A 23563-nucleotide genomic window follows, 5' to 3' on the forward strand; every position below is an offset into this window, starting at 1 on the left:
CTTCTGTTGGGGGAATGAATATTATCATAGAGTCACAGAATCATTTGAGTTGGAAGGGACCCTTAAAGGCCATCTGGTCCAATCCCCTGCAACAAACAGGGACACCACAGCTCCATCAGTGCTCAGAGCCCCTCCAGCCTGACCTCAGGTGTCTGCAGAGATGGGGCACCACCACCTCTGGGCAACCAACCTGTGCTACTCCTCACCTCCCTTATTGTAAAAAACCTCTTCCTTATATCCAATCTAAATCTTCCCTCTTTTATTTTGAAGCCATTTCCCCAGGTCCTAACAATCAGAGGTGGGATCTCTGATTCTAACTTCTTGTGCTTAATGGTAAATTTTATTTTGTATAGAATTGCTGTGAAATAATCTTTATGTTTTCATAAAAGTGGATTTTTTTTTTAATGTCACAAGCTTGGGAATGGTTTTCTAAGGGAAAATGCATAGACAAGACCTTAATTTCTTCTGAGTGAGCATACAGCAAATGTGCTGCTTGAAATGTCACTGGTGCTCCTCTCAGGAAAGAAAAAAAGAAACGAATCCAAGGTGGGAGACAGAAAAAAATCACAGAACCTCAAATTCTTGTCATCTCTTCTAGAAAATACAAGTGCTCCCACAAGTCAGCGCCAGGGATAATAAAGCTGTGCTTGAAGCAGCCATGTGGGAAAAATTGATGATTTAATGGGCAGCAGGAAATCCTTTTTCCTGCTGCTGAAAAAGAAAAAATGGAGTGTGAAACATAACTTTGCTGCCTGCACTCCTCTCTAATTGGGATGTGCAGGAGCACTTCACATCCTCATTCTGGCAATGGGATTTATCCTGGACAAATCCCTGTCGTTTATGTGCTCTCCATGACCAGCAACGGGCAGAGGGAGCAGAGGAGCCTCGCGCCTCCACCAGCAGTTGTGCCTCACAGGAGGTTCAAGGTGTGAAACCGGGGTCTGTGATCCACAGATCTTTTTCCTTGGTCCTGACATGAGCTGGCTGGAAACATCTTGCTGCCCACCCTGCACTCTGCCCATCTCCTCCCAGCCTGCTGCTCCCGAGCTCAGAGGCTTTGCAGCATTTTGTGGTAAACAATAAATCTGATTGAGGTTTATCTCTGAGTGCTGGCTGCAAACGGTGCCTTCAGACACAGCCCCAAAGGCTATGCAGCGCAGCACATGGACCTGGCTTTGCACTGCTTGTTCCCCAAGCTGCCTGAATGGGGCTGATTATGATGTTGGCTTTACAGTGGCAAATAACTGAGTAGTAATTATGATTCTGATACCATTTACTTTTTTTTTCTTTCTTTCTTTTCAGTGCTTCCATGCTGTATAGAAATAACAATAGGTTTTCTCATGCTTTCTTTGTTCTGTCTTTCAGCTCTCAGCTCCATATCCCTGCAGCAGTGTGGCAATATCCAGAGCCCACGCAGCTGCAATCCCAGGAAAAACAGGGCAGGTGATGCCCAGCATGCTGTAGGGTGCCTGCCTGCCAAGCCTCCCAGGAGGGGGAAGGTATCACATGGTGCTGCAGCAGGGCTCGTCCTCAGGATGCGCTGCTTGCTGCGGGTGGGCTCGCTCCTAGTCATGCCCTGCCTGAAGGCACCAAGGGAGCCAAAGAGAGGTTTTGTTATCTCAGGAACCCATGGCTGGGGTCTGGGCAGGATCCTGTCATGTGGCCCTGGGACAGCTGCTGGGTGGAAGACCTGGGTGTGCTATTGCATCAGAAATAAGAACAGTGGCCCCCCGCATGGTAAACACATTAATTAATTAAAATTTGCCTAAGCATTCTCAGTATCGATGAGCACATCCTTCATTTTTATGTCTTTCAGGAGGGAACAGGGAAAGGCGTTTTTTTTTCTCCTTTCCTTGCAGTGAGCTTGCTGTGTGCAGAGGGTCACAAAGGACAGAGTTTCTGTGTGCATAGCAAAGAGCAGCAAACGCTGCCAAAAGCTCTGCATCTACAAATTGAGATGTTTCCCTGCTTCTTCATTGAATTATCCAGCGCTTGTGGGTCTGGGAGGCTTAGATGGGAACAGATGTTCTTCCAAAATGTCCGGGACGTTGTGTTTCAGATGGAACCAGGAATAGCACAAGAACAATCACTCACAGTAGCTGGCACCTCCCGGCCCTGGCCCGGCCGCAGTGCATGCAGAGGCTGACGCTGCACTGAAGCATGCTGAAGGGAGGGAGCTGGAATCTTCTGGACCTGGAAAAAAGGGCTTTCAGCCATGGACCAGAGCCTGTAGGGTTCTGCCACTAATTCTCTAGCCTGGCTTTAGTAACTGGAGTTTCAGTGTGGGCGTGTTTTGAAGGAGAAACTCATTATGAGGGACGGGTCTGGATGGGAATAGACGTGCTGAATGGATCGAGATCTTGGTATGTGTTTTTGGATTGGGCTTGTCTGGGTCTAATTTGTTCAAATGATGCTTCTGTTCTGGGGAAATACTGATGCAGCTTTTGCAGCTCGAGCCCAGCTGTTCCTCAGTTCTGACTTTCTGCATCCCTTCTGTGCACCAGGATCTGTGCATCTCTCTTCCCTCAGTCTTCCTATTCCCATCTGGTGTCAGCAGCATGTAGCTGTCTTGTAAAAGTGTTTCAGGTCAGTGGATAGCCAGCAGCTGAGATAGCTTTCGTGGATGGACATTTCTGGAAGAAGCTTCCCTTTAGGAGAAAGGAGGTTGTTTAGAATGCTACACAAGTGAGGGAAAAAACAAGCCAAGCCAACCCAGTCCAAAATATAAAGTTGTAGCAGAGACCCTCTGGTGTTCTCCATTAGCATGTCAAGATGCTCTGTCACTTGTCCTTTTGTTTCCTGGTCACTTGTGTGCAATACAATGCAAGATGCAACACGTTTCTCCTGTCCTCCAGACACTGATTAAGGGATATTGCTTTAAAGTGCTGTGGGATATCCCCACCACCCCAATCTCTTCCGTAATGGCAAAGCATTTTTAGCAGCTTACCAAAAGCTTTCAGGACCGAGACATCACAGTTGATTTTGTCCCATGTTTTCTGCAAACGATGGCAGATCCAGGTTCACATCTGCAGGTGCAGAGAGAGATATTAGTTTTTCTGAGCCACAAAAGCCAATTCCCTCCCTGAAGAGCTTTGCTGGGGGAGAAGCTGGCTGTGTTTGCAGCCTTACCCTCCCCTGGGCCCCTGGCAGGGGTCGGAGGGGCAGTCCTTCCACTCTGGCCATGCCCCTCCAGCCTGCTCCATCTGTTCTGGGACCACATGCACGACCAGTCCTCACCAGAGGGGAGGTTGAGGCTGCTGTGTGCTGTTCATTTGAGCAGATTTCTTTTCTTTCTCCTCTTGTTAGTGCTGGGAGCCCTGCAACCAGGCTCCCATTAGTAGAAGCTGGCACAAATTAAAAACAAATTTAGCCTTGGTGTCTGTGTTCTCAGTGAATTTCACCTCAGCTGATTATTTTTACGCCTTGTTGACAAAATGGTATGTGTGCATGGGGAGTCTATTGCAGGTCCCTGGAAAATGCCGAATGAGGCACTTTGGGAATGCTAAAACACCCCAACATCCCTCCATGTGGAGCATGCACATGTGCCCACGTTTGGGAGACTTCAGGGCCAGAACAGGTCATCCACTGTGATTATTTGTCTCAGTAAATGATTTTTTTTCTCTTTTTCTGGTGCGTGTGCTCTCACTGCTTTGTCGTGATAACTGCATCTGCTGTTTCAGGCTCATCATAATCACCCCCTTCCCCCCCTCGCCCCCTCCTCTGAGTTGCCAGGCAGCGGACTGATGATTTCAACGCCCATTGGGAACCCATTACTCAACCCATCGTGCGCTCGGGATTATTCACATTCTGCTGATGATATTTACGGTCACAGCTGCTAAAACGGTGTTTGCAAATTTATGCTGATTTGATTAGCCAGTTTAGTCATCATAGCTTCTAAGAGCAGGATCTGGCCATAAAATAGCTTTCTGCTGCATGTGACTCGCTAATGGTGTGTCACATGAGAGCACGAGCCTCAGTGTGGCGCGGGGCGGACAGAGACCATATGGTGGATCGAGGTCCCTCTTTGCCATCTCCAGAAAATGTTACACCTTCTGCAACTGCACAGCAAAGGATTATCAGCTCTGTCAAACCGTGTAACCATTCATCCGCCTGAACCTTATACCGGTGTGTTTGCAGGGGTTTGATCAAACTAGCCCTAAACCAGCTGTGCCACTGAATGCACGCGGTTTCCTTACTGCGCAGCATCCTTTGTCCCATAGGCTGGTGTGAGGCTGCTCTGCCCCTTGCAGAGCTGTTTGGGTTTGTGCTGCTGCTGTTGTACCCAACCTGCTTTTGTTTCTGTGAGCTGCCCCATAGGTGCAACCCTTGGTTATACTTTGTGCCTCTTTCCGAGGTCTCTCCCCAAAGGGTTTGGGCACAGCTCACCATCTGGCTTTGGCTGGGGGGTCAGCACTTTCTCTGCAGCAGCTACAGCAGAAATAAGCTCACTCCACCTTAAAATCCTGCCTGTTGACGTTAATAATAATAAAAAAGTCCAAAATTTTCTTGTCCTCCAGAGAGCTTTCTAAACCACTACCACTACTACAGATATGCTTTAACCATCTGTGTAATTTTGAATACTCCCTGGATGAAAAAGGAGCATTTGTTTAATAAGCCCTGTGTAAGGTGTGATGTTCTCTTATTTTAGGGCTACTTTTGCACTGGTAACGTATCAGTTCAATCTTTTCTTGTGGTGATTTCTGTAGCCTGGGCTGGGGCAGCAGTGCTGCAGTAGATCTGTAGACTTTCTCTCCTGGCAGCTCGGCCCCACAGCCTGCCATTCACCATCCCTGCTATTGCTGCCCTCACAGGATCCTTTCTGAGACAGTTTCTTCATTTTCTTCAAAGCCACTTTATTTAATTGTCTTCTCAGACAAACACTGCCATGCCTCAGGTTTCTTGCTTGGTTTCTTTGAGCTTGTCCTCTCCTTCCTCTTATCCCCCAGGCCTTTCAATTACTTTTTAATGTTCTTCTGGCCTGTGGCCCCATCCAGGCAGTTTTTGAGCAGGGTACAAAGCAGTCACTCAGCTGGGATGCCAAGATCAGAGCCTCTAACTGTAAGGCATAGGATAGAGCTGGACCTCCTGTTCTTCCCCACTGGGATTGGAGGTGCCAGGAGATTCAGTCAAGCATCTGTTTATGCTGGAGGTGGGGTTGGCTTCTCTGGCTGCTGTAACACCTCACTAGATCCTCGTCCCTCTTTCTCTCTTCCTTCACTAAGTGATTCATAAAGCAGTGCCAAGCCCTGTGATACATTTCTAGGAGGCAGTGGCAGGGCCAGCAGCAAGTTGTGATGGCCAGGAACCATGAAGTAGGCAGCTCTGCTGGTGCCACTTGTTTTCCAGTGCAACTGCCATCATTTACCACCATGACCTTACTTTTCTGCCTCCTGTAGTGTACTGGATGGCTGAGTTCGGAAGCAATCCTGAGCTGAGGAGCAAAGCAGTGTCCACCTCCGTTCACAGAACCAAAGAATGGCATAGGTTGGAAGGGACCTTAAAGATCATCAGGCTCCAACCCCTGCCATGGGCTGGTTGCTCCCCACCAGATCAGGCTGCATGGGGTCCCATCCCACCTGGCCTTGAACACTTCCAGTGATGGGCATCCATTCCCCCAGATGGCTGCATCCCACCCACCTCAGGTCCAGGGTCCCCCAGTCTGTCCCTGTTTGGTGGATGGATGTCATCTCCAAAGGAAGTGAAAATATCACTGCAAAGGGGGAAGTGGCTCCTATGCAATGCTGACCACGTGTGAAGGACAAGAAAAGGATGTGGTGCCTGGGTGAAGTGGGCTCTAGGTCTCCACTGTGAAAAGCGCATGGCAGTAGTGGGGAAAGATGGAGGAGGAGGGAGAGGTTGGGGAAAATAAGCACCAAATTTTGGGAGAGGACAGCAGATGAAAGGCAGATGGGATTTGTAGTGGAAAAGAGTTCATTAGGAATTTATACTTGGTTTTAGGATTGTTCTGAAGAGAAGGAGCTCCTTATAAGGAATTTGTATTTCTTTAAAAACTGAATTGTTTTAAACCATTTAATGCTTTGGGGTGGATGTACAGCTCACAAAAATGAGGACTTTTCTGGATTTTTTAGGAAACAGTTTAACCCCGATGATTGTCGTGCCACTAAACAGGCAGAGCCACCTTTGCCTCTGCAGCCTGGAAAGGACATCAGCATCGGGCAAGTTCTGCTGCTTCAGCCCTGGTGGCCCTGTGGTAGTCCTGTCACAGGCAGCCCACAGTTCCTCTGCCAAGGCACTGTGGTTCTCACTGTGGTGCCACGGATGGAGGAGATGGTTTAGCTTTTTTCAGAGGAGGGAACGATCTGGTGCGATCAGACAAAGCAGGGAGGGAAAGCATGACAAAGTCCATGCACCCAACTGGTCCTGCTTCGGAAAGGGTTGCTGGGGGATGTAATGACAAAAAAAAGGTGTGCAATAAGGTGCACACCTTCAGATCCTTAACTGTGTGTCAACATGGAGATCCAAACCACAACCTTTTTTTCCAAGCTGTGTGGTTCCCCTCCTGGGCCAGAGATCTGCATGGCTATTGCTTGGTTGTGTCTATAAAAGCTTTGTTTGATGTCTTCATTGTGCTTCATTTCAGCAAAATGTTTTGCTGTTTCTTTGCCATGAGTATTTAACACCTTATTCGGGGCTTTGTTTTTTCTATTCCGAATCTCAAGCTGAGGGTAGAGGGCAGATTTTGGAGAGAAGTGCGCAGATTTGCACCAGGTTTTGATCAAGCTTATCTGTTCTGCACAGATTGCCTGCCCATATGAAGCAATTCCCCCTCTTGCCTGCATTAACATTTCCTGATGAGCCAGTGTGTTAATTTTGTGCTCAGTGGCTCTCTGCTCCCAGGCTGCTGCTGGCAGTGCGGCTGCCTCCCTTCTGCTGAGCAGAGCTGTGCGCCGTGCCCGGCTCTTACCAGGCTCCAGAGAGCGAATCCTTTCCCCAGCCAGGCAGGTGGCACCTCTTCTCCTCCAGATTTTATCCAAGAGGAGCCTTTTGCATTATCATATCTATAAAGAGATAGACTCGCTGACTTGGTCGAGACATAAAAGACATCTTCCGGAGCTCGCTGGCATGGCACCAAGCAGTGTCCCCCATTTGAGCTGATAAATTCAAGGAGAAGCTGCTCTTTCATGCCTCTGGAAGACTAAATAGCAAGCCAAGATGTGATACTGCAAGGCCACGATAAGAAGACACTAAATGACAAATGCTGATTGCATGGGAAGAACAAAGAGAACAAGAGTCCTGTGCTCCAGCGGCAGCAATGCCCAGTGTGCATCCTTTGTAGAGCAATCCTTGCAGCTCAGGTGGAAGCAGCAGTTTTTCTCCATCCCAACATTCCTTCCTCTCCACTATTTGCTGTCATCACAAGTATGAGGAGCCAGGAGGGGGAAATGCCAGTGAGAGATTGGCTCAATTAAAAATAGAGAAAGTCCCCAAAGCTCTGACATGGTTTTGTCAGACAGGACTAATGACAGGTGATTCTGGTGAGGATTTCTCACCCTTGGGAAATGCTTCTCAGTTTGTCATTACTGGGTGCAGGGCAGTGGGAAAAATGCAAAGAACAGAGGAAGCCCAGGAGGAGCATTGAGGGAGCCAACCTTGGGCTGACTGTAGCAGAAAATTGACATGAAAATTGCATTACAAATGTTTTCTCTTGCTGTATGCAGTGCAGACATTGCGACAGTTGGGGCAGGAACTGAAACTGCCTCGCTACAGCCTGAGCCAGGACACAAGTCTTGTGACTCAGCCCTTCAACCTCCCCAAATCAGGGGACAAGAGTGAGAACCCCCTCCCCTCTCTCAAGCAGGGGCTCTCTGGGCATACGAAGCATCAAGCTGTGCTCAGCACCCAGCAGGGCTGTACACTTGTTATAAGAAAAAGATGAAGTTCTGCATTTTCCTCCCCTTGATGCAGCAGCTGGTGCTCTGAGAAGCATCCCTCCCACCCACCTGCCCCTTCACCACACCTAAAATGTCATAAGCATTTCAGCAAACCCACGAGGACTGGCAGGATTGCTGAACAGAAGTGGCACAGCGATGCCATGGTGATGGTTGCTACTGAAATTCCTTCTCTAGGTGGGAGCTGATGAGGGAGGGAGCCTGCTCCTCGCCAGGCTGGGGTACAGGGCCCAACGAGAACAGCCTCAGTGCTTTCTGCTCAATTGAGATTGTCCAGCTCCTCTTCTACCCCTGGCCCTGGTTTAAGAGAGCATGCTGCTATTTGTAAATGTGTAACATGGTTCAGTTTCACTGCTTGCGAGCTGATAGCCAGCCCACGCTCCAGCATGGGCCTTCTTCTCCATCACACAGTGACACTGCAGGGCCATATTTCAGAGCCACGGGAGAGCACAGGCTGGCTGATCTCCAGCCTGATTGTAGCGGAAATGCTCAGTCATGGCCTGAAGCAGTGATTGAGCACCTGGTGGGAAGGCAGGGCCAATGCTGGGGAGCTCAGGTGCATGCAGGATACCTGAGTGACCAGAAGGGATGGAGCTGGGATCCACCCCTTCCCAGACCTCATTTAAGTGTTGGCAGGGGAGCAGTAAGGGTGTTTTGCTGGGGGATCTTGCTTACCTGAGGCCTTCTGAAGGTAAGCAACTTTTTTTTTTTTTTTATTTGCTCTAGCCTAGGAATTTGCTATTCTACTGTTATTGCTGTGCATTATCAATCCCTCCTTCAAAGTGCTGCATTTTTACCTTACCTGTTATGCTGCTAAGAACATGCTGAACTCACCCAAAATATGCTTTTGTGTAAGTTAATACAGTTTAGTGATGTAGTGGCACCCTTTTGAATATACTCATTCAAGGTGCTTCTCCTCCTCTATGCAAATACTTACTGGGTAATGGCTTTGAAGGGAGGATGCTGTTTTGCTGTGTGTTCTTTGCAGTGAATCAGGACATCTTGTCATGGTAGTTCTCCTTCTTGTGAGCACTTGACTCAAACCATCCAGACAGGGGAAATGAGGGGGCTGCTATTCATACCAACCTATTTATCTACTCATTGCAGTGAGTATGTGGGAATGCATGGGAAGAAGAAAGCTTCCACTCTTTCCCTGTAGACATGTTGGGGCAATGTGCCCTTATCAGATCAGTGGTATTTAGATGCTCAGACAGAAAGATAGGGTTGCTTTGGTCTCAGCTTCTTGTATATTCTAATGGATCTCATTTTCTCAGCCTTGAAGGCAGGTCACTAGCCAGCCTGTCCTACCACCCATGACCTCAGAAAGAGCTGTAGGGCAAGGCCAATAAGTTGGCATGCTGAGGGATGGCTGCGCTCCATCCTCAAAACGCTGTGGGGTGCATCCCAGTGAAGTGGGAGCTTTGCGTGGCTGGCGTTGCAGGAGCTGTGCCATGTTCAGGGCACAGGCTGTGTGTAACTTGGGATCTTAGTCATCTCTTATTGAGTCAGGCTAGGCTTGTGTGTGCACACAGCTGTGTATCTGCCCTAGCATAGGGCTGGTGCAAGGAAGCTGTGCGTGCTCTCAGGATAGCTGCTTCTTTCTCAGAGAAAGAAGGACCTTTCTCTCAACGTCCTCTTTAATATTTTGGGAATGGAAGGAGGAAAAAAAATCCTTCTTCCCTTATGTTCTGTTGTGTTTGCTTATGCTCACAGAATGTAAAACATGGGAAAAGTGACAGAGCAGAACTTGGAGATGCTTGGTGGAATTTGTCTTCATTTTTTGAACATGTGTGAGTTGTCAGTGTCCCCGCTCCATGTGGCAGAGGTGGAGGAGCCCAAGATTGTTAAGTAAGTGTTTGCCTTGCCTAGAGCTATGGTCAACCTTGGCATTTGCCTCAGCCCTCTTTATGGTGCTCAGCTGAGCATGGTTAACCCTGGGGAATGGCTGTGGGCTTGCAGATCTCAAAGCCCATTCATTTTCCTGGGCTTCTGTTATGTTTTGGGAGTGTGGAGGTGATGAAAGCCCCCTACTTTGTGGCTGTACCTCTGATAGCCCACTCTCTGGGCACATATGGGCCACAGAGAAGACTGCAGTTAATTTTTGAGGGGTCACTGCCCATATCACATAGCTCTCAAGCTTGTTTTCTATTTTTAAGCATACTAAAATTGCACACCCAGTGGTGAGCTTGTTAGGTGCTCAGGCTGCCTGCACAGCAAGCCACGTGCTGTGCTACTTCCAGCTCTGGGCAAACCCAGAGCCCAGCCAGTCAATGCTGTCTCCACAAGGAAGGAAGAGAAGAAAGTCATATCTATGGTGCTGTGTCAGCTTTCATAACCACTTCAAGCCATTAGCTCTGAAGATTTTTCAACTTCATCCATATGAAATGCATTCTGCCATTCTGTTCCTGGTAATATGCGCTAGACTCATTTATTTATACTGCTTTCAAAGTTCCCAGGCAATATATTGGTACCAGAGATGTGCTGTCCCTTCATTGAGCACTCTGGGAAATGTCTGAGGACAACGAGCACCTGATTTCCCCTGTAATTCTCTAGAGATTTATGTGCTACTGTAATGAGAGTGAACATGGAGCAGCAAGCAGATGTCAGAGATGTATAGCTCTGCCTATGGTTTTGGAAGAGGACGACCTTTGTATTCTTAGTTTGTGCTTTGAGTAGGAGGATGGGGAGAAAATAACTGTGTGGAGCTGGGAAAGCCAAGCTGTGCCACATAAAAGGGATTGTCAGAGCTCTGTGTTTGAGTTTGAATCATTCCTTAGGTCTGATGGGGGGTAGCTGATGGTCGAGATGTTTGTATCTATCAGTGCAGCTCCTTGGATTGGCTTCCATTTGAACAGGGATCGACTGGGAGACCTTTCTGCCTGGCACCTCAGTCCTGGCCACCTCTTGTTTACATGAACTTAATTTTCTTTCCCCATCATTTTGAGCTTTTTGGTATTGAATCTGGAAGCAGTCTCTTCTTTGTATTGTTTGCCTTTGCAATGAACTTTCCAGGTGAATGCAAGTTCAGGAGAGAGCAGAGGACTCCAGTGCATTATGCTCAGTTTGCTATAGTGCAGCATAAGCATTACCTACAGCCTAAAAACTGGTGTCAGCAGAGTGTGAATGATGCCAAGGACAGACCCTAAAGCAAGTAATGCTGTGAGGGGAAGCAGCACAACTGGAGATGTGTTCTTTCCATGCTGTTTAAAGATGGAGCCAGTAGATGTGGGAGAACAGAAGTCTACACAGAGCCTTGCTACCATAAATAAATGTATAGGTTTCAAACTGGACCTTGGCTTTTGCTAGATACATTGCTAGTATTGTTTGCATGCTCATCATGTGGTTCCTGTGCAGCAGCACAGGAGGGGCACATACAGCTTCTGCCCTGTATGCTTACATGGGCTTCTGTGTGAACTTTGTTTCAAAATACCTTTGGAGTGCCCTAACTGTAAGCTCTGGTTTTGTCCCAGCAATCCTGTGCCTGGCTAGTGGATGTTGTGTAGTATCAGTAGATAAGGGGTAATTTTAGTTTTGTAAGTCACTTTCCAAGTTGGAAATAGGCTATGAAAAGCCTGTGTGTAATAAGACATCTGGGGCTTACTCATCTGGGCTCTCACATGGGCTCATTTGGTGCTGTGGTTTCTTTCCAGAGTGATAAAGCAGAAGTTGTCACTGTTAATTGAATGCAGAGTCCCAGCATCCTCTTCTAGATGTATAAGCTGCCATGTACTGAAGGAGGCAAGAATCAGAGCTGTAACATTCAAATCTAGAGGCATACGCCATACTACATGTAGGTTGCTAACTGCAGCTGCATCCTGCAGGTAATGCTGTGCTCCTCAGCACAATTAGTGATTGTGGCTTTGTGCATCTCCAACAGATGATGTGGCTATGCATGATTTATGCAGCATGGAGACAGCTTTGTACATGGCTGAGATGTGACGTTGGAGGCTCTTTATGTGCCTCAGTAGCACAAGGCTGGAGCTTAATGAGGAGGTAATTCATGTTCTGTCTGCTTTGTGAGTTTGCTGCTGCAAATACCTGTGGGCCCATAGAAATGTACCCATGTTGCTCAGTGCTCCTGTACCCACGGGGTGACCCAAGGGGAAGGGTTGTGGGGATGCCAGTATGACATGAGGGCTGTGTGGTGGGTATGCAGCTGAGCTAGGGCAGGGTCCTGGGCTGAAACCTGCCAGCTGTAAGCACTCCCTGAGGGCTTCCCATGGACTGGAGGAGGAGGAGGCAGCTGGGTGTGGGACAGCCTGCACCCTCTGCCCTGCTGTGTCCAGGCACATGTATTTCTCTTTACATATTGCAGATGTTCGCTGCTAAGCTGGTTTTGGCTGGGTTGCCCAGCTGCTCCTTCCTGTCCCCAGCACAGTGAGGGCAGCTCTGGCTGTGTGAAGGGGCATTCTGCCCCATCCTCACCTGCCATCCCTCTGGGTGTTCAGCACATCTGACTTTGTGCCATTGCAGTTACCACTGACTGTAGCAGATTCACACAGATGAAGTTCATCTTGGCAGATATCTGGGTTGTTTGTTTGAGGGGAAAAATCCTCCCCGTTTGGATGAGCACCCCAGAATTTAGGGACAGCTTTGTCCTCTTCAGCAGTACTGCCTAGGACTGCTTCCTCACCTTGGGTTTCCCAAGGAAAATGGATGATCCAGGAAGAGAAAACATAAAGGAGTGGGCCAGATAATTTATTAAGGGCTTTGCAATGGCTTAGACTCATAATAAGGGAGGTTTTTTTTTTTTTTTTTCACATCACATCCTCAGTGAGGGCAGAGTATGGTCTCATACAAGCTGTAATCCCATTTTAAAACAGCGAGTAAATGGGGTGCTTGCAGAACAGAGAAGGAATGGAGCTTGGTGTGCACCAGGTGCTGCATGGCAGCCTGCAGGGCTGTGTCCTGGTGCTGAGGGCCTCAACAGCCCCTGTGCCAACTGATAAGCAGGGAAGGCAGCACGTGGGGGTTGCGACCAGCACTGGGAGCTCCCAGGTCTTGGTGTTGTGCTGGGCTTATTGTTTCTATGAGCTGGTTTCATTCCTCTGTGTGTGTGTGTGTGTGTGTGTTGGGAAGGTTGCTTTGTTTGTTTTTATTTTGACACTGCTTAAAAATAAACTCCAATCTGCTACAAATTTGGCATTTCCCTCCTGCTGGCTGGGTGCTGACGTGTTCCAGGATAAGGAGTTGAAGCTGGAGCTGTGCAGGAAAAAAAAACGTTTGAGCAGGTTGGAGTATGGCTTTATGCTGGAGTGCCCTTAGGAGCTATCCTGCCCAGCATCATGGGTGCACCCTTGTCATTCAGGTGGCTGGGGATCTGTGGGAGCTGAAGCCCCTGCCTTCATGGAGAGATATGTGGCACTCAAGGTTATAGGCAGGAGAGGCTCTTCAGTGAAACTGCACAGACATCTTACAGCAAAGCCTGTGTTTGCAGCCAGCCAGACTCCCTCCCTACCTCTACATTTTGCAGTCAAGACAGGCATAGTGCCAGGACCCCCACATCTGATTCTCTGAAGAGATGAGTTTCCCCTATTTCTCCTCCCAAACCGTGCTACCCATGTATGCGTGCGCACCCACATTTGCTTTTTCCTTCTCCCTGCTGCTGGTGCACACAGCATGAAGTACCCTGCCTGCACTCACAGCCCCATGCCCTCATCCCTATCTCCTGGGGCACAGGGGAATCACTGCCCCCTGTTTGGTCCAAGAGCAGCAATGGGATGGGTGGGAGGGAGGCAGTCCTTTGAAAGTTGTGTTGCCATGGCTCTTAGAAGCACACTGGGAACACGGGGCTGCCTATGCATTGCTATCAGATTTGTTTTGTTCGGCTTGGTCCTCATGCAAGGATGAAGCTTAAAACAATATCAAGTGAATGTGCTGACGGGGGCAGAGGGCTGGTAACAAAGGAAGTTCCTGAATCACATTGTGCTAATCTAAGCATTTTGGGAGAGCTTGTAGTGTAGTCTTTGTGAGCAAACTTCTCATGTTAGGATGAGGTCGGTTTCGGAATTGTCAAATAGAACATGAGGAGTTTGGCGTTGGTGAGAGATGCTGTCACACAAACCCTTCCACCTGTCTCCAAGAGGGAAGTTAAATACAATTAACAACAAAAGGCTCCTCTATGCTGCCCTGCTTACATGCATAATTCGGGTTGTAGGAGCGAGCCTGTTCTCCTGACACGTCCCATAAGCAGCCTTGGGTAGCAGTGCCAGCCAAGATGACGATATGGACAAACACCAAATGTTGCTGTGTTCTGAGATGGAGATGCCTGCCCAATGGAAACTGGATGGGAGCCAAACTCATTTAGCATCAGCCATCAAACAGTCATGATTTGTATCAATTACAATCATAATTGTAATCTTTGACAGGTGCATCAGGGATACTTCTGGTGAGACTGCTGCTTGCCCTAAGCACGTCCAGAGCTGTGTGACAGCAGGGTGATCTTGTCACAGCCTGTGTAGCGCCCCACCAGCAAAAGCTTCTGGGAGGTAACTTGAATATCTGAGCAGATCTGTTCTAGCCAACCCTTTGTGCTGTACCTGAACACATATATAGACACGCAGAGATGCAAGGTCACTTCTATTGGTCTTTTGATGACCATGGGGTGACTCTGAACATGCTGTCCTGGCAGCTTTGTGGCTGAGGTGATCTCACTGAGGTGACGCAGCAGGGCTGCAGTCCAGCCAAGAACAACCCAACCTCCACCTGTGCCCAGACTGCAGCTTTAACCACCAGGCTGCTTCCTGCTAAATGTGTCAGCTGGCACTGTCAGCAAATGCAGAGCTGTAAGTCTTTGCCCTTTGTGTATGAACAGTACTTATGAATGGTACATGCATGGATACTAAAACCTGGCAGTAGCAATATGCAAAGGATATAAATTAATATTATTATTGCACATGTTTAAGTGAGTGTCAACATGTTGTTTTTGCTCTTCTCATCATTTCTAACATTCTTTCACACTTGGCTTCTTCCAGGGAAGCATTCAATGGTGTATTTGGAAAACTCTCACCTGTTGATCAGCTTTCACAGGCAGAACTGAATGGTGTTCTCTTATGGCTTGGTGGGAAACCGCTGAGGATCAGTGGTCAGAAGATCGAGGGCAGAGGATATTCCTCTGAAATGAGTAGTGTTTGCATACCACACTGGAAAATATTGACATTAACTGATTGAAAAATGTGTGTAAATCTTTGGTGACAGTGGCTGAGGTGCAACTCCCTGTGTTTGCACTGTGCAGATTACTAATATACCATTAATGCAGCGGGGCTGCATGTGCACTAGGTGCTGTATTTACATAGAACATGAGGATGCCACGCACAGCTAATCCAAGAAACACCAGTTGTGGGCTGAGCAAGGAGATGCTGGCATCATGGGAGCTGCGGGGGGAGGCTTTGGGGATGCCCTTTATGTCTGTTCAGCTGTAATCCTTAAACCCACTTCTGAGTTGCTCCCATGCCTGTGGAGTTGGGCAGCAGGAGCAGAGGGAAGTGGGCTTGCTGTGGGGCCGCCCAAGGTGCAGGCATCTACTGCTGGGCAGCAGGCAGGGCAGCAGGGAGGCACGAGGAGAGGGAAACAGCAGCAATGCATGCTGGCATGCTGGGCTGAGCTGCATCCAGCAACTGCAGGAGAAAAAATGGGGGCATGTCAGCAGCAGTGCCACCAGATCCTCGATGTTAGCAGGAGGAAACTGAAGCTCTATTTCCACTGGACGCAGGCAGATGACTGGAAAAATGTTTCTCTGTTTACAGGAATCTGAAACCGTGTAATTCTCCTCTGCTTTCCCTCCCCTGTGCCTTCACTCTCCCCTCTGCTGCCAGCCAATTGCTAGTAAATGCACTTGCAAAGGAAAGTTTATTTTGACTCAAAACCTCTGCAATTTAATAAGAAAAACAATTTAGGAACAATAGTAACTGCAGCAGCATGATAAACAAAACGTTTGGGCAAAGTGCCCTGAAATCAGAGGTGCTGCTCTCCCTGGTACAGAAGGAGAGGAGCAGCACCAGTGCCTGCAATGCATCATCAGGGGACTGAGCTCAGCTCCACCTGTCCCCAGTGGCACAGGAAAGCTCAGGTGGCTGAAGGGTGTCCTGTACCCTGTGAAGGTCTCAGCCTGGTTCTGAAATACAGCTGGTTTATAGACAGGATCATGAGTGCTGTGTCCCTGCTCCTGCTGCGTGGGTTGCCATGCAGTGCTGCTGCTGGTGTTTGCAGTGCTCTGTGCCCTTCCTGTGGTGAACAGATGTTATCAGATGAAAATTCACAGGGAATAAAGCCTGATTCAAGAAAAATTCAGATAGTGCAGAAGAAAAAAAAATAGGCCTCTCTTTGTCTTTACAGATTAATTTCCAGGGCACTGTGCACTCTTGCTTTCTTGGGCTGGGCTCTTGCTTCCTTTCTCCATTTCTTGGCTTCTTTTCTGGAGACATAGCTGCATCTCCACTCCGATAAAGGAGATCTCCTAAAACCACCATATAAACCAGAGGAGGCGCTTATCCTCTTTCTGCAGCTGTAAATCTCTCAACGTTCAGAGATGGGGATAGAAATGGTCAGGGAAACAGGAGGGGGCATTTGGAGAGGTCTCTTGTGAACCTGCAGTGCTGCCCGTTGGCTCACCCTGCTTTGGGCAGGAGCTGCATGCACAGCCTTCAGAGATTCAGCAGGCATTTTCTCCAAATCACCAATGTTCAGTAATTGAAATGAAAGCCTTCAGCTTGCTCCCCCTCTGCAACGTGGATTATCTACGTGATTACTTTCCAGTCTTGCAACATGCAGGTCATCATTGTTTAACAGATCAATGCAAACATGGGGCTATCTGCACTGTTAGATGGTTTGTTTCCTGTTTTGCCTCATGCACTGCTTGTTTGCTTTTCTGGAACCCATTGTGACTTATTTTGTAGGCCAGCACTGAGCTAAGGGGCTGTGCTAGCTGCTCATTGCTGGAGAGGCTCTAGCACCCAGCTGCAAGGGAACACAGGAAGGACAAAAAGCCCCAAACAGCTTAATAGGAATTTTCCTTCCTCAGACTTCCCTTATTTCAAATTCATCCCTGTTTAATCTTTACTGTTAATTGGGGATCATGTGTGTTTGAATACCGCAGATGCATTATTTACCAGCAGAAAATTCTGGCACGTCTGAGAATACCCTGAAATCCTGAGTGAAGCAGGTACCTTCTGAATTATTCACCTCTTGGATAGACAGCAATCACTGCTGCCACTGCAGCAAGTTTATTATTTTTAAACATTTCCTGATATGTGTACATGTGTGACTTTTTAATGGTTTTTTTCCCCTGTGCTCAGTGATGACTCAAACTTTTCCAGGTGTGAATATTGCCTGAGCCCCCTCCTCCCTTTAGATCACTTGCTCAGGAAGGGCAATTGATTTTCACGTGATAGTTTGTTGCCATTCAACTTCAGCAGTTCTTTTTGTTGGGTCACACAAGGCACAAACACAGAGGTGCTTCCTCCAACAGATGAGCAAGATGCAGTTGCCCTTTTTCTCTCCAATTTTGTATTTAGAGGCCCAGGTGTTGCAAGATTTCTTCTACAATGTTTTCTTTCCTCTTTCCCTTTAAATCTTGTAAATAGGCTCCTCTGCTCCTTGGGTAATTGCAGTTATTTTTGGAGTACTGAATTCGCGTTGAAGCAGAAAGTATTTATTGCAAAAGGCAATGTAAAGATGTACCTGCATTAATGTGAGCACCACTGGGCTGCATCCCATAGATGTCTTCTGCTCTTGTGGCCAAATTCCACTTCTTACGGCCCTTTCTGGAGCACAGCTCCTGGGGAAGTAAGTGCCATTTGAGCAGTGTATCACAGAGCCTGGGGGGTGACAGGGGAGATGCTCCTGCCAGGGAGAACATGGCTTTTTCCAAAGGATCGGAATCTCTTTAATCCCCACAACAGCCTGATCTCCCCTCCAAGCCCTGCAATGGAAACTACACTTTTGTGCAGACACATTCCTCCATAATCTCTCCTCTTCATTTTTCGTGGCTTTCAAAAAGTGAATTTGACAGTGGGAAGAGCTGCTGTTGTGATAGCTCTGTTGACTGAACTCTTTGGGGAAAAGAAACACCCTATTGTTACTAGAGAAGAGCTGAGGGAGCACTGTCTGCGTTGAGATGGATCAGTCTGGGTGCTGGCATGCTGAACCAGGGCTGGGCCTCTTGTCCTGCAGCATGCAGTCCCACGAGCTGTTCTCCTGGGAAGTCAGCTGTGGATAACAGACGGCTTATCAGAATTGCTACAGCCTCTGGAGTGCTTCTACAGTTTTAGCTGAAGTTTTGAGAGAAGTGCTTTTAAGATAACTTCCACATCTGAACTTTTTCCAGGAAATCATAGAATAACTTAGATTGGAAGGGACCTCTGGAGGTCACCTCATCCAATGTGCTGTTCAAAGCAAGGTCAGCTTCTAAGTTGGATCAGGTTACTCAGGACCTTGCCTGGTTGAGCTTTGAATACCTCCAAGCATATAGGTGGAATGGGTGCTCCAGGCAGTGCAGACACTCACAAATTATTTTCTGATATCCAGTCAGAATTGTCCTTATTGTCACTTATGGCTGTTTCCTCTTATCTACTGCCTGTCCAACTCTGAGAGCAGCCAGACTCCGTATTCTTATTCTCTTTAGTTTGTGGAAGACTGCAATCAGCCCTCCCCAGACATTTCTCTTGAATGCTAAAAATTCTCTTGGCTCTCACAGCCTGGGCTTGCATGTTGCATGTACTGGCCCCAGTGCCTCTGTACCAATCTCGTCCCCTCTGTACTCAGAACTCCCTCCCAGCACTTGGCCACAGACCCATAGGAGCTATGAGAGGGGCATGGCTCCTTACATTGTCCATCTGGCTTTGCTCTTGCCAACAAAACCCAGTAAATGGTTAATCTTCATTGCTGTGAGGGCGCATGGCTAATTTGTGTCTTACTTGATATCCATCAGCATGTAGCATAGCCAAGCAGACCCCAGCCTACCCAAAATAACTCCTTGCTGGTGCCAGGCTGGTCACGGGAACAGTGTGATGTGATACTGGATTTGAGGTTGTATGGCCAATGTGTCCTGGAAGTTTGTATTTGAGGGTTCAGCTACAAAGGTTCATGTGACAGCCGCATCATGTGGTAAGACCAAGAGGTTTTCTCCACTCCCTGTGAGGATTGTAGGTAGGTGAAGTTATTGGAAGAGGAATGGGAATAAAAACTTGGCAGAAATGCTGTTGTGGTTGCTACTGTGTCAGGCTGAGAGGTTGCCGTCCCCTTTGATTTGCCAGTGTAACTGCACGTGTAATTGCTTCCTATCCTGGTTCTGTCAAAATATTTGGGGTTAGTTTAAATACAGGGAGGGAGATGATGTTTGTGGAAAGGATAGGGAGACAACAAACAGACTGAAGGCAGCCTGAGGATGATAACCTCTCTGCTGCTGCAGGCATGAAAAATGACAATATTTTGGCAGTGACATTTCTGATGTGCTTTCACTGCTGCAGTGGGATAGACGTGGGGCTCCACATAGTCCAAGCGATGGGTGAGCAGCACCCAGAGCCTCCAAGGCAGCACCTGGGGGGGCTCTGTGAAAGAGGGACTGAAGTCCTGGAGAGCACCGACCCACAGATCTACTGGACCCCTATGAAATAGGGCAGCACTGAGAAGCAGAGTACAGGGCACCAGTGATGCAATGAGAGGGCTCTTATGCATCCCAGGTATTCACAGGGTCCATTCCTTCCCACGTGGAGGGTTTGAAGAGGCTATTCAAAAGCACAGATGGTGGGGGAAGCCAAGTCCCAGTGTTTTTTTTGAAGGGCACACAGTTCCCTTGGGCGTCTTTGAAAAATCTGGTTAATTAAATTAGGCTTGCAAGTGAGAGTTGAGTGGAATGAAAGATTGTTGTGGCTGGACGGGTATACTGTTCAATTGCACAGAAAATGGGCATTTGTTTTGATTTTTGCATGCACACTTGGTGTGGAAGGTTTGTGTTTGTGTGTCTGAAATGTCAGCATCCGATCTCTATTGGTCTGCAGCTTGTACTGGGATTACAGTGTATTTTGGGATGTGATGCTGCGAATAGAACGTGGCTCAGGGCAGTGTTTTATGTAAGGTAGCACTCTGCACTATTTTTAAATTTTTATGATATGGCAGGCTTGCTCTTGTATTCTAATAAAATGAGACGTGTTCTTCCTTTTCCACAACAGCAGCAAAATCTAGTCTAGGGCTGCCCTGCTCAACAGCTTGCAGCAGGATTATAAAAAAGGGTTTATTCTGGGGCTAGATATAAATGTTACACGTGGGTGACTGCTGGAGGATTGTTGTAAGGGTCACATCCAGTATGCAGAGCACCCTTTGCACAAATTGCTTATAGAGATGTTGGCTGTCAAGTACATAGGGCTCTTATTTTTACCTTTTTTTTTTTAAAAAAAAATTCAATTTCACAAAGTTGTACATGTGGCTTTACCTGCCTCTTGAGAGAAAGGCTGGAACGGCCTGGAGCCTGGCACTGTGGCAGAAATGCACTGTGTATGGCAGGTTGTGTGTCTGTAGCTCAGCATGCTGTTTCCTTTCACCTTGCAGCACCCATTGGGTATTTCCTGAAGAAAAGCCTGGATTTATCTGCCTGACAGCAATGAATGCACAGAGAGATGAATGGTGACAGCTCTCTGCCTTCATGTCCCCACTGCTGGTGTCCTCCTTGTCCCACGTGGGCCACAGAGCAGGTTTCCTGCTCTCCCAGTGTGAAGCACTTTGGTGCTGGAGGATGAGCCTGCATTTCAGATGTGCTATGGACATCAGCATCATCTTACCATTTCTGTCCTCAAAATTCCTTTCCAAAGGAAGTAGCCCTCCTCATTGGAGCCTATGATCTCAAAGCAGCATGTTTTTTTTTCCTCTGCCATTTCCCCAGAAGCATGATGCTTTCTGTGACATTTTTTCCCCCCCCAGATTCTGCCCTCATCGTGTCTCCACTCATTAATGTGGGGTATGTTTATGGATCTAATTCTCCACAGGTTCTAAGGCTGGAACAACACTGTTGGAGTTAAAACAAACACTCGCTTCAGTCATGTGAGCTCTGGTCAAACTTGGGTAAACTTAAAAGTTAACCAAGACTTGTTCAGGCTTTGATAGTTGAACTGTGTTTGAATGGATTTTATCAGATTTTCCCAAATGATTCACCTCCAGGCTAAAAAGTGAACAGAAGGCAAATCTGTGATTTACAAAGAGAGGCAGCAGCACCACAGGGGCTGTGGGGCAGGCTCCATCCATCCATGGCTGGCACCATTTGCATGGCACCAAGGGCGGGTGGTTTGGGGACACATGGCAGCCATGGCTCACATGTCCCTAGCCCTGCCACGTGCCAGATTTCCACTATTTTTTTTTCTAGGAGGGGGAAGATTACACAGCCTCGTGTATCTTTTGGCTTCATTCATTTTTTTTGCTGGGACAAAGGCAAAGTTAGTCAAGTGGGTCTCATATTTATTAAAGGAATTTTACTTGTTCACTAGATTGGCAGCAGTGTGAAGCATAGAGGATGCAAGCCCAGTGGACGTTTTTATTTTAACAATGGAAATATGCAGTCTGTCTCAGGAAAATACAGCTGCTGAACAAATTAACTTGTGTTGAATGCTTACTGGGGGTCTGCAACTCATTCTTTTGTTCTTCCTGTTCAGCAACTGTGTTTTTCTGACCAAGGCATAATAGATCGTGGCTCTGAAGAGTCTTTCAATGGATGATCTCCAAGTACTCGACAAACATTAGTGATTTGCTTGGAAAAGACTAAACCTTACCATAAATCCAGAGGATATTACCTAGAGTGCAGGGTGAAAAGTACATTGCAGCTACCAGAGCGTTGCAGAATGGTGTGTTTAATAGGACTGACACATACCAGGGGATGTGCTCTGATGGGGTGTCTGCTGTCAAGCTGTGACATTGATTCTTTCATTTACGAAGGCATTAAGAGGATATAATAACAAGGTCTTAATTCTTTTTCCAAATTAAGGTGCTTGCGTGCAAGCAAGCATCCAGATCACTTCATGGCATTGTACCCAAGCCCTGGCTCCCACCCAGGTCTCTGCTGGCATGTCCCTCTTCTGCTCCTATAGGAAGCAGCCCACTGACCAGCTGGGAATGTCCCTGACACATGGCTGTTCGCTGGGTAACCTGAGATTGCTAAATGCTGTTGTGTTGCAAAGCTTTCCCTGGCCAAACGATGAAGCATGTCAAAAGTGCCTGCATATTCACTATCAAGAGAGTTTGAGCTGTAGCCTCTCCATGCTGTGTCTCATCTGGGTTGCAGTCTGCAGGCAATGTATGAAGTTAATTATGAAAGCCTTGGTGCTGTGGTGATTTAAGTAGGAGCTGGAGACTTCTCTGCCTGAATTAGGGACTTGCCTGGAGATTACTTGCTCCCTGTCTTTTTTGTCTTTACTCAAAAGCCACAGAATGCACAGCTGACACTGCCCTGTATCTGCCTTTGGCCTGCAGTTTTTAGACCCCGTTGCTGTTATGCTATTCCTTTCAACCACCATTCCAAACCAAAGTTACAGAATTTCAGTATGAAATCAAGTATTTGCTCAAATGTAGGTGCTTTCGCATAAGAGTTCTGTGTTCGGAGTTAGACTGGAGCTAGAGCTGCAGAACTAATACTCCACATTCATTTCTCTCAAATTCTCAGAGGGGGAAAAATGTAACCTTCTGTATTTAGAACTATCCACACAACTTCCTTACCGGTGAAAGCAGCAGCCTTCCTTTCTGCTGTCCAAGGCAACAGAATCCTTAAATATACAGTCCTGAAAATACCACAGAAGAATCACTTTGGGAATGCTCCCTTGTAAAAACATATCTGAATTCTGAGAGTGTTGGATTAAAATGCATGCTCTTTTAGACCCAGCTATGAATTAATTGGTAATGTGATTTTTGTTATGCAGATATGGGAAGTCTGCATGCATCACCTATGTTATTCCAGGTCCAAACCAAGCCCCTAACAGCTGGAGTTTCATACATAGTTTCATATGGTGCTGGTATAACCCAGTGGAGCAGTGGGAGGAGAGTGGGGCAGCACTGGGAGAAAAGCACTGGGTGCAGCCCCTGAAAGAAACAGAAAACTTCAGCTCTATGAGGGATTTACATAATGCCAGGAAAAGCGATTTAAATGCAAATAGCCTGGTAGGATTGTTAGAAATTTTGCAGTAGCTCTGGCAGCCAGGTGTAGCATACAGAGAAAGGGAGCTAAACAAATGTTTCCTTCCTCCTGCGACTTCATTTATTCACAGCCCAGGTTCACTTCTTTGGCAGGTGTATTTTCCCCTTCATCTTCAAACAGAAAAAAAACAAAACCAAACAAAAGGAGGCTGCCTGCCTCCTCCTTCCCAAATGCACTCTTTACATTATAGCAAAGCACTCACCCACCTGCAGGCAGATTTCCATGCAAAATATATTATTGAATTTGCCATCAGGTTCTATGAGGTGATGCAGACACCAGCATTTTAAGATCATTTATTTTCCAGCTCTCTCCTCAGATCATTTGAGACACACAGATATAGGGGAAATAGGTTTTTAACACCAATCCTTCCCAAGCAAGATTAAACTCAATATGTAGTTTAGTGGAGAGGTGGAGATTCTGTGGAGGCAGCTACTACCCTCAAATGGAAAGCAAGGCTGATCTGGTATGACTGAAGTACTGCTGC

General features: G+C 47.4%; 1 long non-coding RNA gene across 1 annotated transcript; it reads left to right on the forward strand.

The window, feature by feature from the left end:
- The first annotated feature begins 8574 nt into the window (after positions 1–8574).
- LOC125700359 (uncharacterized) lies at positions 8575–22912 on the forward strand. Its single transcript, XR_007379880.1, has 3 exons — positions 8575–8601; positions 9624–9758; positions 20454–22912. It is a non-coding gene; the product is annotated as an uncharacterized LOC125700359 (long non-coding RNA).
- Positions 22913–23563: the final 651 nt, after the last annotated feature.

This window comes from Lagopus muta, chromosome 14 (genome assembly GCF_023343835.1).
Source record: "Lagopus muta isolate bLagMut1 chromosome 14, bLagMut1 primary, whole genome shotgun sequence".
NCBI classification, from domain to species: Eukaryota; Metazoa; Chordata; class Aves; order Galliformes; family Phasianidae; genus Lagopus; species Lagopus muta.